Here is a 12,159-nt window from a genome sequence, read left to right on the forward strand (position 1 = left end):
TAATAATGACCACAGGTGTTTTCCTTAGAGACACCAACATATTACCAATGATGTGAATTTTTTGCTCATGAGCACAGTATGTTCACAGTCCACTGGAACACTATCTTTGAGCTGGTCCATGGGACTTACATTTTGAACTCCTCCTTTAAAGTGCTATATTAACATAGTACTATTTTATGTAAATGTACATTATAAGCAGTCTGAAATCAATAAAATAAGTGTTGCATGCTTATGTTTTCCCCATTATTTTAAATACATATATTCACATGCATTTATTCATATATTTCTCACAGCAAGCTTCCAAAGTAAGTACTATAATTATCCCAGTTCTATAGTCAGAGGAGACTAAGGCACAGAGATGTTAGGTAGCAGGACTGGAAATTGGTGGGGAAGTCTGAGTCCAGGGTTTGGAACCTGCCATGCTATGTTCTGTCCTGTATTTAACACAAGGGCCACACAAGAGCTTGCGCCTAGAGGAGGGCTTGATTCCTTTGATTGTGTGTGTGAGCACCAGCCAGGGTGTCAGAAATCTGCACTGTAACCATGCCTTTTTTAATTTTTAATTTTTGTGGGTACATAGTAGGTATATATATTTATGGGTTGAGATATTTTGATATAGACACGCAATGCATAATAATCACATCAGGGTAAATTGGGTATCCATGGCCTCAAGCATTTATCCTTTGTGTTACAAACAATTCAATTATACTTTTTAAGTTTTAAAATGTACAATTAAATTATTTTTTACTGTAGTCACCCTGTTGTGCTAGTGTATATTAGATCTTATCCATTCATTCTAACTATTTTTTGAATCATTAACCATCCTGACTACCACCCTACAACCTCTACTACCCTTCCCAGCCTCTGGTAACTATCCTTTTACTCTCTATTTCCATGAGCTCAATTGTTTTAATTTTTAGCTCCCACAAATAAGTGAGAACATGCAGATTGTCTTTCTGTGCCTGGCTTATTTCACTTAATATAATGGCCTCCAGTTACACCCATGTTGTTGCAAGTGACTGGATCTTATTCTTTTTTAAGGCTGAGTAGTACTCCATTGTGTATATTGAATAGTGTGAATAGTGCTGCAATAAACATGGGAGTGGAGATATCTTTATGATATCCCGATTTCCTCTTTTTTGGACATATACCTAGCAGTGGGATTGCTGGATCATATGGTAGCTCTATTTTAGTTTTTTGAGGAACCTTCATAGTGATTATACTAATTTACATTTCCACCAACACTATATGAGGATTCCCTTCTATCCACATCCTTACAACTCCAAAAGCTTGCTTGGTACTCTACCCACTGTGGCCATGCTGGTATCTAAGGTGCAAGACAAAGTCCCCTTTCCTTTTCCCTCTACTTTCCTGAAGCGGAAGGTGTTTCTCCCCATAGCTACCAAATCTGGGAATGTGCTGAATCTCACCTGAAGCCAGCAAGTCTCAGAATCTCACCCAAGGCCCACAGCATACTACATAAGTATTGATGCTGGTTATTCAAGGCCCAAAGGCTTGTTAGTCAACAGGTGATGGATCCTTCCAGGACTTCATCATTCCCTTCAAGGCAGCAGGTTCCCTTCTGGTCCCGAGTGTGTCTAGAAATGTTGTCTGGGAGCTAGTGCCTGGCCAAGGTGGCCTGATGACTCTGACTTGCAACACTAAAACTGAGAGGATTTCCATTTAGACACTCAATCCTGTAGTCAACATACACAGACACACAAACTTACATACATACATACACACGTACAACTCAGCTAAAATACTTAAGGAAAGGCATTGAAAAGGGGAAAAATGTGATCAAATATATCCAATCATTTTAAGATATTTTGTGATTAACATTACTCACTGGCTAAGTTTTGCACTTCTAATTATAGTGATAGTCTTTTCAAGATCATTTGTTCTTTTGACCAGGAGTAGTAAATTGTTCTTATTACTCATTCCTAATACACCACAAAAAATTTTAAATTCTCTAAAAGCATAGCCCAACTTATTATCATCTTTATCACTATTATTATTACCATTAATTATTTTCTCCAACTTGTTTTCTCATTTTTATAAGCTAGAATGGAAAAACAAAATAAGAAGGAAATATTAGAATATTTTTTAATTTGTAAATTATGGTTTAGAAAACACAAGACAATTGTTCAGTTTTATTTTATTACACTTCACCTTAGAAGTGGCCTACATTTTATTGTTCTTTAAATAAAAATGGATAATTTGATATGGTGGTAGGTTTACACTACCAAGAAATAGATCCAATATTCTAAGAGCTACTGATGACACTGTGTGACAAACCTGCACATGTACCCCCTTAATCTAAAATACAAAGTGCAATTATTTAAAAAAATAAAATAAAAGATGCTGATAAAGGTGAGGGAAAAGCAATTTAGATGATGGTATTGAGATACTAATGCTAATTCTTAGATAATATAACTAACTTAATCTAATTTCCCCAACCCAATTTGGACACTTTTGAGAAAAGTACAGATAGTTCCCAGCAACGAAGTTCCCAAGTCTGTACAGAGTGCCATGCATGGGGACACAATTTCTGATTATTCTTCTCTAGGTCTATAGAAAGCCAAAAGGCAAGGTATAATGTTGAGAAATAAAATATATATATTTTTTCTGACTATACAGCTTTTTTCTTAAACTTCTCAGTTCTATAGTGACTGATTATTACTTCTCAAAATTGCTTGGGTTTTTTTTTTTTTTCTCCAGAATGCATAGTATAGCAGCAGAAGGCACAGTTAACTTTCCCAATAGGGATGGTTGAAATGTCACACCAAATGTATAGGGTTCATGTTTAAATTTTGATGTTGCTGTATTAACAAACATGGAAGCAGTGACATTTCTATACTCCAACATGAAGCAGATGTCAACCATCTTCAGTGTGTTCTAAGCAGATTTAGAGATGCATTACCAAAGTTGAAGTCATTTAAAAATTCCTTTAAGAATATGACCTGAATATTGGAAGTATTAATAAAAATTTTCCCAGTTAAGCATTATAAAAGCCTTATTATGATATAAATTACTCTAATTTTGTTTCTTAAAATAAATACGTTTAATTATCATTTAGCCACAATTTCCTCAAATCATAGTTGAAATTTTAATAGCTATTCTCTATAGGTATCTTTGTTAATTGATTCAATTTTTCTGTATTCTTCACTTAAAAAGAGACAACTTTTTCTTGGCCTCCATGTTTTTTAAGCAACTTAACAATAGCATGATTGTTAGTACCATCTATAAATATAAAGGCCATATGTAATAAAGAGCTGATTGATATAGTTTCATGTAATTCAAACAAAATGACTGAATATTTTTACTTGACTGCTCCCACAGCCTAATAGAAATAATTCTCCCTTATGATCATTCTGTAGATGTTGCCTTTAAATGTGAGGTCAAAATTCTCTTTATTTTTTAAAATTTTGTTTTAGGTTCAGGGGTAAATGTGAAGGTTTGTTACACGGGTGAACTCATGCACGGGGGTTTGTTGTACAGATGATTTCATCATCCAGGTATTAAACCCAGTACCCAATAGTTATTTTTCCTGATCCTCTCCCTCCTCCCAGACTCTTCCCTCAAGTAGACCCCAGTGTCTGTTGTTCTCTTCTTTGTGTTCATGAGTTCTCATCATGTAGCTCCCACTTATAAGTGAGAACATGCAGTATTCGGTTTTCTGTTCCTCTGTTAGTTTGCCAATAATAACAGCCACCACACTGCACTGTAGCCTGAGCAACAGAGCGAAAGCCTGTCTCAAGAAAAAGAGTAATAGCCTCTAGCTCAATCCATGTTCCTGCAAAAGACATGATCTTGTTCCTTTTTATGGCTGCATAGTATCCCATTGTGTATATGTACCACATTTTCTTTATCCAATTTGTCATTGATGGGCATTTAGGTTGATTCCATGTCCCTGCTATTGTGAATAATGTTGCAATGAACATTCACGTGCGTGTTAACACAATCAACAAGCATATGAAAAAAGCACAATATGACTGATTATTAGAGAAATGCAAATCAAAACCACAATAATATACCATCTCACACTAGTCAGAATGGCTATTATTAAGAAGTCAAAAACAAACAAACAACACAGATACTGGTGAGATTACAGAGAAAAGGGAACACTTATACACTGTTGGTGGGAGTATAAATTAGTTCAACCATTATGGAAAGCAGTATGGTAATTTCTCAAAGAGTTAAAAGCAGAATTACAATTCCACCAAGCAATCCCATTACTGGGTATATACCCAGAGGAAAATAAATCATTCTACCAAAATTTTCTTTAAATAGTTTGCAAATAATGCAAATATATAAACATAATGACTTCACACTCTAGACTACACTATTTTTCTCATTAAAACATACTCTTTCCACAAAATGAGCACAATACCACCCACATACTAAGATTCAGGTAGCACTTCTACCCCCCAAAATATCTCATTTACCAGTCCCCTATTTCTGAAATTTCATTATTAGAACTGTATATTGCTGATTTCTCTTCCTGCTTGAAACACAGTTAATTCATACATATGATGGCCTTATATGTAGAATGATTTAGTATGGAGATATTTTGTTACAGCAGCTTTTGTTATAGGTAAAATAGAACATTATGGCTCTAGAAATCAGAAAAATGAGGAAATAGCTTCAAAGGAGGAAATAAGTCATTGAAAAACATGCTTCACCAGGTTCACAAGGTTATCAGCAGCTAGTTAGTTTTGGTAAAAAAAAAAAAAAAAAAAAAACTATATTGATTTTGAGTGGTCTAGATTAAAGGGGATTAAGCTAAGGATGTTGGAAACCATTCGTCAAACAATAACAGCAAAATAAAGGTTGGTTGAATGTTTTATGTAGATTTTAGAAGAAAAATATTTTTAATTAAATATTAATGATGAAGAGAAAGAATTAGGGCATCAATAGAGAAGCAGCATTTTTTATGGCCCATAACCTTTTTGCAGCAATTGATTGCAGTAGCCAAGGATTCATATATATTTAATTCTCATAAAATGTAGTTAATTTGCTAATTCAGTTGGACATATATATCTTACAAATAAAGGTTACCCACAATTTAGCTATTTGTCAATACTATTCTTAAACAGACTCTTCAATTTTCCATAACTACAACTGAGTTAAGTGAGTAAAGAGAAATGCTAAAATCAGTTCAGAGAAGAAATACTGACTTTGATGCTTGTTTTTCTTAAAAATATGTTGATTTATATAAAAACTTAAAAGTAGATGCAATATAAGATTTATTAATTATATACTTCAGAAAGTTTTCCAGTTTTTGTGTCTTGCTTGTCTTTAATTTATAACATGCTTTTCATTAACAATATTTATTTTTTCTTCAATGGAGTCATGTACTTTAATAAAGACATCATTGCCTCTGCATACTCTCCAACTCCCACAGAGACTGAAAATGTATAATTTAAAATATATCCTATGGTTGTAAAACAAGTAGCTTAATTGAAGAATATTTATTTTGGTCTGCCTTCACAAGTAAAAGTTATTTCAGTTAACTGACGAACAAAAGTCTGGAGGTCTTAAACCTAATACTACTCTAATAAACTCAACATTAGGTTCTTATTTCTCTAGCATAAATCTACTTAATGCAATGAGGATACACAGTAAATATTATTTGCTGTTTATTATGAAGTGTTAAATCCATCATCACAGCATGTGGTTCAGGACCTATGAGTTTAATCTATACTCAAGTAACATAACATGGATGTATAAATATGTGCTGCCTCAGAATCTAAAGGTATTTCATTTGTTTAAACCACTAATTTTTAAGTACTTTCTAACTGGCACTCTGTAAACAGAATTATTAAGATTTAATTACAATTTTCTGTCTTTTTAAAAAGGGTATTTTGTTGTGTCTTGGTACCTGAGCTGAAAGGTTAAATTAATATCCATCATCAGCAAAAATGATAAGAAACTTTATAAAATACATTTACATTTGAAATTTTATTTATTCTCACTGTATTAGTCTGTTTTCACACTGCTGATAAAGACATACCTGAGACTGGGCAATTTACAAAACAAAGAAGTTTAATGGACTTACAGTTCCAACTGGCTGGGGAAGCCTCACAATCATGGCAGAAGGCAAGGAAGAGCAAGTCACATCTTACATGGATGGCAGCAGGCAAAGAGAGAGCTTGTGCAGAGAAACTACTCTTTTTAAAACCATCCAATCTCATGAGACTTACTCACTCTCACAAGAACAGCCCGGGAAAGACCTGTCCCCATGATTCAATTACCACCTACTGGGTCTTTCCCACAACACATGGGAATTCAAGATGAGATTTGGGTGGGATCACAGCCAAACCATATCACTCACTCTTTATATCTGTCAACCTATAAAAATCTTGCATATTTTTGTTTCAACTTTAAAAATATAAATTTATAAATTTCAAACAGATTTGTTCAATTATTGAAATCAATAATATACAAACTGATATTTTGAAAAAACTTTAAAATAATAAATATTACTGAAATAACATTCAAATAATAATAGCTTTCAAATATTGTTATTTATGAATTGGCAGTTATATTTGTCTTATGTTTGTGAGTGTATACTGAGTGAGTATGTGTATGTTTGTGGATGGCTAGATAGACAGACGATAGGTAATTTGGAACAAACATGTTTTAGATATTCCAACAAACGTAAAATAGTAGAACCAAACATATAGTGTGTATCCTTTTTCCTCCCACTAACTGTTCATGAAAATAGATAATATTTGAAATGAATTTATATATGTACATGTATATATCAGATTCAAAATTGCTTTTATCTTAGTGTATGTTGACTACAGAGATTGTATTTCATTTCTCCGTTTCTTTTTTTTTTTTTTTGAGATGGAGTTTTGCTCTTGTTGCCCAGGCTGGAGTGCAATGGCGCAATTTCGGCTCACTGCAACCTCTGCCTCCCAGGATCCAGTGATTCTCCTGCCTCTACCTCCTGAGTAGCTGGGATTACAGGCATGTGCCACTACTCCCAGCAATTTTTTTTTTTTTTGTATTTTTAGTAGAGACGGGGTTTCTCCATGTTGGTCAGGCTGGTCTCTAACTCTCAACCTCAGGTGATCTACCTGCCTCAGCCTCCCAAAGTGCTGGGATTACAGGTGTGAGCCACTGTACCTGGCCCCATTTCTCCTTTTCTTATGTCATTGAAATTAGCCATGTTTTAATGAAAGTTCTGAAAAAAATGTCTTTTTGTATCTGTAGATGGAAGGAAAGGAAAAGGTAGTAATAAGAGAAGATTAGAATCACATTTTTGTTATCCCTCGACTAAAGTTAGAAGATATTCATGATCTAGACATTCTTGGAGTTGTTACACTTTATGTCATTCTGATGTTTTTGGTTTAAGGACTTGGCTGCATCTATGGCCCCATTATTGACTGATTATGCTAATCTTATGGAGAGTGTCATTAGATATTGAACAAAGTTGCAACTCCTCATGTGAATACTAAGGATGTTCTCAAACACATTTTCAAAACCCAAGAGGGAAATAAACCTTCTCTTGCATCCCCTATCTTTTCTCACCATGGCCTGTGAGCAAAATTGATTTTTTCTCCCCCAATTCTGTTATATCGGAGGTGGTGGCTCTCTCTCATTAGTTAATCCCATCTTCCTCCACCCAAAGCATAACCATATTCTATAGGATAATTCTGAAAAAGAGCTGACCTCCTGCTTTGCCTTAATCTGCCTCAATTAAGATGAGATAATCAGAAACATAACTTTAAAATATTTCTATAAATGACCAAGACCATTAAATGCAATTAGAATTATAATAATTTAAAGCATATTTGAACCCAAGGGCTTGTGTAATTTAACATCACTATTTTCCATACAAACAAAATGAAGCTCTGAGAGTCTAAATGACATGCCAGGCTTGTGCTCATTCAAGACATCCCATTACCTCCCACCAATATTATGCCATTTTAATCATGAATTTAGTTACTATTAGTTGGCAATTCTGTAATATGTGGCCAAAACCAAGGCAATAGATAAAACCACTATTTGATATAGGGCTTGCCAGAGCTACATTGAATATTGAGACAACTGTCTTGTCAAAACTTAACCAAAATATCTAAATATTGAAGATTATTTTAATTTTAGTTCCCATGTTATCATTAGGAACTTATACGTTTATGTGAAAGCTGTTCTACCAAACTTAAATCATTGATTTCTATTTATCTTATAGCTAATGTATGATGTACAGGTACATAGAAACTGGTATTTCTTGCAATATAAAGCATCATTTATAAGCAATATTATCTTCATTTGCATAAATATTCTTAAGTTTTATGAAATATTAAAGTGTTATAGAATGCAATATAGTTAATAATGTGTGTTTCATTTATTGACACTTTGGAATCAGTGATGGCAGCACAGGAAGTATAAGTTAAAAATTAGTGATATAATTAATCACGTCATAAAAATATTAAAAATAAATATTTGAGAAAGAACCAGATATTCTTGCTGAAGGAGATTTAGCAACTGTTCTAAATTTTTAGGAAGCTAAATTAGCTGGGTCCTTTAGACTTCCTTGGAAGTCTCTTTTCTGTTCCATTTGTCTGTGTGTCAGAAAGCAAAAACTGACAAATTGGATCTAATTAAACTAAAGAGCTTCTGCACAGCAAAAGAAACTCTCATCAGAGTAAGCAGGCAACCTACAGAGTGGGAGAAAATTTTTGGAATCTATTCATCTGACAAAGGTCTTATATCCAGAATCTACAAAGAACTTAAATTTACAAGAAAAAAACAAACAACCCCATTAAAAAGTGGGCAAAGGACATGAACAGACACTTCTCAAAAGAAGACATTAATGTGGCCAACAAACATATGAAAAAAAGCTCAACATCACTGATCATTAGAGAAATGCAAATCAACACCACAATGAGATACCATCTCACACCAGTCAGAATGACGATTATCAAAATGTCAAGAAACAACAGATGCTGGTGAGCTTGTAGAGAAATAGGAATGTTTTTATACTGTTGGTGGGTATGTAAATTAGTTCAACCATTGTGGAAGATGGTGTGATGATTCCGCAAAGATCTAGAACCAGAAATGCCATTTGACCCAGCAATCCCATTATGGGGTATATACTCAAAGGAATATAAATCATTCTATTACAAAGATACATACACATGTATGTTCATTGCAGCCTTATTCACAATAGCAAAGACATGGAATCAACCCAAATGCCCATAAATCACAGACTGGATAAAGAAAATGTTGTACACATACACCGTGGAATACTATGCAGCCATAAAAAAGGAACAATATCATGTCCTTTGCCATTATCCTCAGCAAACTAATGCAGGAACAGGAAACCAAACACCGCATGTTCTCACTTATAAGTGGGAGGTGAACAATGTGAACACGTGGACACAGGGAGAGGAACAACACACACTGGGGCCTGTCTGGAAGTGGGGTGGGGGGAGGAAGAGCATTAGGAAAAATAGCTAATGTATGCTGGGCTTAATATCTAGGTTATGAGTGCAGCAAACCATCATGGCACACGCTTACCTATGTAACAAACCTGCACATCCTGCACATGTATCCCCTGGAACTTAAAATGAAAATAAATAAAAGAAGTCTTATAAAATCATTTTCGTAAATGTAACTAAATTCCAAAAATTAAAGATTTATTCTATTTACAAATTGGGCAGGATTGTATTTATCACTCATATTTGTAATTACTTATTTTAAAAAAGTTGATTTTATTAAAGAATGTCAACAATAATATATTTTATTTGCTTTTTGGACCTCAGGTGCAGAGAGCTCAATTACTCCTATTTCTCATATTAGCAGGCTATGCAAGGCTCCATTCTTGTTTTATTTAATTTTTAAAATACTATTTTATGTTTGCTCATTTGTCTCAATGTCCACACTCACTTCCTCCCCACCATATATTACCACCATGGTACTTACTATACTGTGTTATATCCTAATACATGTTTGTATCCTTGACAAATATATTATTTGTTTTAATATTAACGAATAATATTCTGCTATAGTTCTTGTGTTTCTTCACTTTTTTTTTTCAATAACACCCCCCCTTTTTTTTGAGACAGGGTCTTGCTCTGTCACCCAGACTGAAGTGCAGTGGCATGATCTCGGCTCATTGCAACCTCCACCTCCTGGGTTCAAGCAATCCTCCTACCTTAGCCTCTAGAGTAGCTGGGACCAAAGGCATGCGCCACCATGCATGGCTTTTTTTTGTATTTTTTGTGCAGACAGGGTTTTTGCCATGTTGCCCAGACTGGTCTTGAACTCCTGGATTCAAGTGATTCTCCCGCCTTGGCCTCCCAAAATGCTGGGATGACAGGGGTGAGCAATCGTGCCCAGCCTAATAAGGCCTTTTTAAAATGTATTCTTAGACTCTATATGCAACTAATTAATTGTTTCTTAGTGCTGCATAGTATTCATAGTTTATTCAACTTTAAAAAGAATCCACTTTTACTCATCTTACTTTTCTAGAATGTCTACTATTTTCCTATTTATCAAAACACACCTATTTTTAATGGAATATTTTTTGGCTTTTGCCAGTCATTTTGAAAAAGGCTTCATAAGAGAATCATTAGGAAATAAAAACCAGCAAGTAATACATTGAAAACAGTCTAGGCGGTGATTCTTCAATATTTGTTTTCACTCTCTGGAGTTAGCAGTGGGTGTTAGCAAGCGTGGATTCAATCCCCAAACTGTTCTCACAGTAGCTCTGATCTTTCATTAGTCACTTAATGCACCTGGCCAGCCCCGCCCGGCCTTCCCTAAGGCCCACCTGACCGCCATGCGTCTCGCCTCCTCCCCACCTCGCGGCCGGCAGCAGCCCTCCAGGTTTGGCTCCCTGGATTGATTCTCTCAGAGCAGCTGCTCGGGGCCGACCTACACCAGGCCTGCCGACGTCTCCCCTGGGAGTCTCCCTGGCCCGGGCAAGACATCCGGCACCCGGAGCCCCGTCAGGCGGTCAGCATCAAGGAGGCTAGGTCCTCAAATCGGCCGGCGCCGGAGAGGACAGTGGCTGCCTTCACCATGGGGCAGGTCGACGCCTTGGAGGGCGTCTTCCGGCACCACCAGTACCTGGGCCCTCTGGAGCCGGCAAATGCAGGACTCCCAGCTGCACAGCCCCTTCTCGGGGTCTCTCCACGCGCCCCCGGCTTTCCACTCACCGTCTTCTGGCCTTGCCAATGGCCTGCAGCTGCTATGCCCTTGGACACCCCTGCCCAGGCCCCAGGCTCTGATGCTGCCCCCTGGCTCCTTCTGGGGTCTCTGCCAAGTGGAACAAGAGGCCCTAGCCTCTGCGTGGGCTTCCTGCTACGGGCATCCTCCGCCGCCGGCCCCAAGCCCAGGAAGTGGCGTGCATACGCTGGGACCAGCCCTGTCCAGGGGGCCCTGGGGCTTGTGTGTTCTTCTGGAGACCGGGGGGATGCATTTTGAGGAAGCGCCTCTGACTCCATGCCTCCCACACACGCGGTCTGTGCAGCTAACACCAGGCGCCTACCCGGAGGACTCAGCTGTTCTGTTTACATCGTGGCGGCACCTCTCACCCTGACCCACGCAAAGGTTCTGGAGATTTCTGGAGAATATATTTATTAAAGCCACCTCTTCACTGAAAGTTACCAAAAGGGTCAGTTTAGGAAGTAAATGAAGGGTCAGTGAACAGAGTCAAACGCAGAAGTGGGCTTGTTATGGGTAGGGCTTTCAGCATATGATAAAAGGATATTTGTTTTTTAAAGTGTTGGAAAAACTGGTTTTCCACTTGGAAAAAGTAAAGGTTGTAAGCTTTGTGTGTAAAAAAGAAAACCATGAAGGATTGGAAGGGAATGCTGGTGTCGTGTTTATAACCTTGTGGTTCGAGTCCCTCTTAACAAGGACTCCAAAGCTGGAAAGCAGGAGGGAACAAAGGTGAAAATTAAGGCGGGGATGCTCGGGCCCTGCAGTGCGCTCTAGGCTGTGAGTGAGCCGGGACTGTGCCCGCAGCCTGCTAAGGGCTGCTTTCTCGGGCCAGGGAAAGCGGGGCAGCGGGGGACCTGCGGCTGTGCCTGGACTGAAGCCGTCCCGCATGTCCCCACCCTCCAGCATGTGTTCACCTGTCCCCCTCCTCGCAGCAGCCTCAGGACAAAACAGAATGACTCAAGGACAGCACTTCCT

General features: G+C 37.2%; 1 pseudogene; it reads left to right on the forward strand.

Moving 5' to 3' along the window:
• Nucleotides 1-10,798: 10,798 nt before the first annotated feature.
• LOC112207076 (homeobox protein VENTX-like) lies at nt 10,799-11,560 on the forward strand (annotated as a pseudogene).
• The last annotated feature ends 599 nt before the right edge of the window (nt 11,561-12,159 follow it).

Source organism: Pan troglodytes, chromosome X (genome assembly GCF_028858775.2).
Source record: "Pan troglodytes isolate AG18354 chromosome X, NHGRI_mPanTro3-v2.0_pri, whole genome shotgun sequence".
Classification (NCBI taxonomy): Eukaryota; Metazoa; Chordata; class Mammalia; order Primates; family Hominidae; genus Pan; species Pan troglodytes.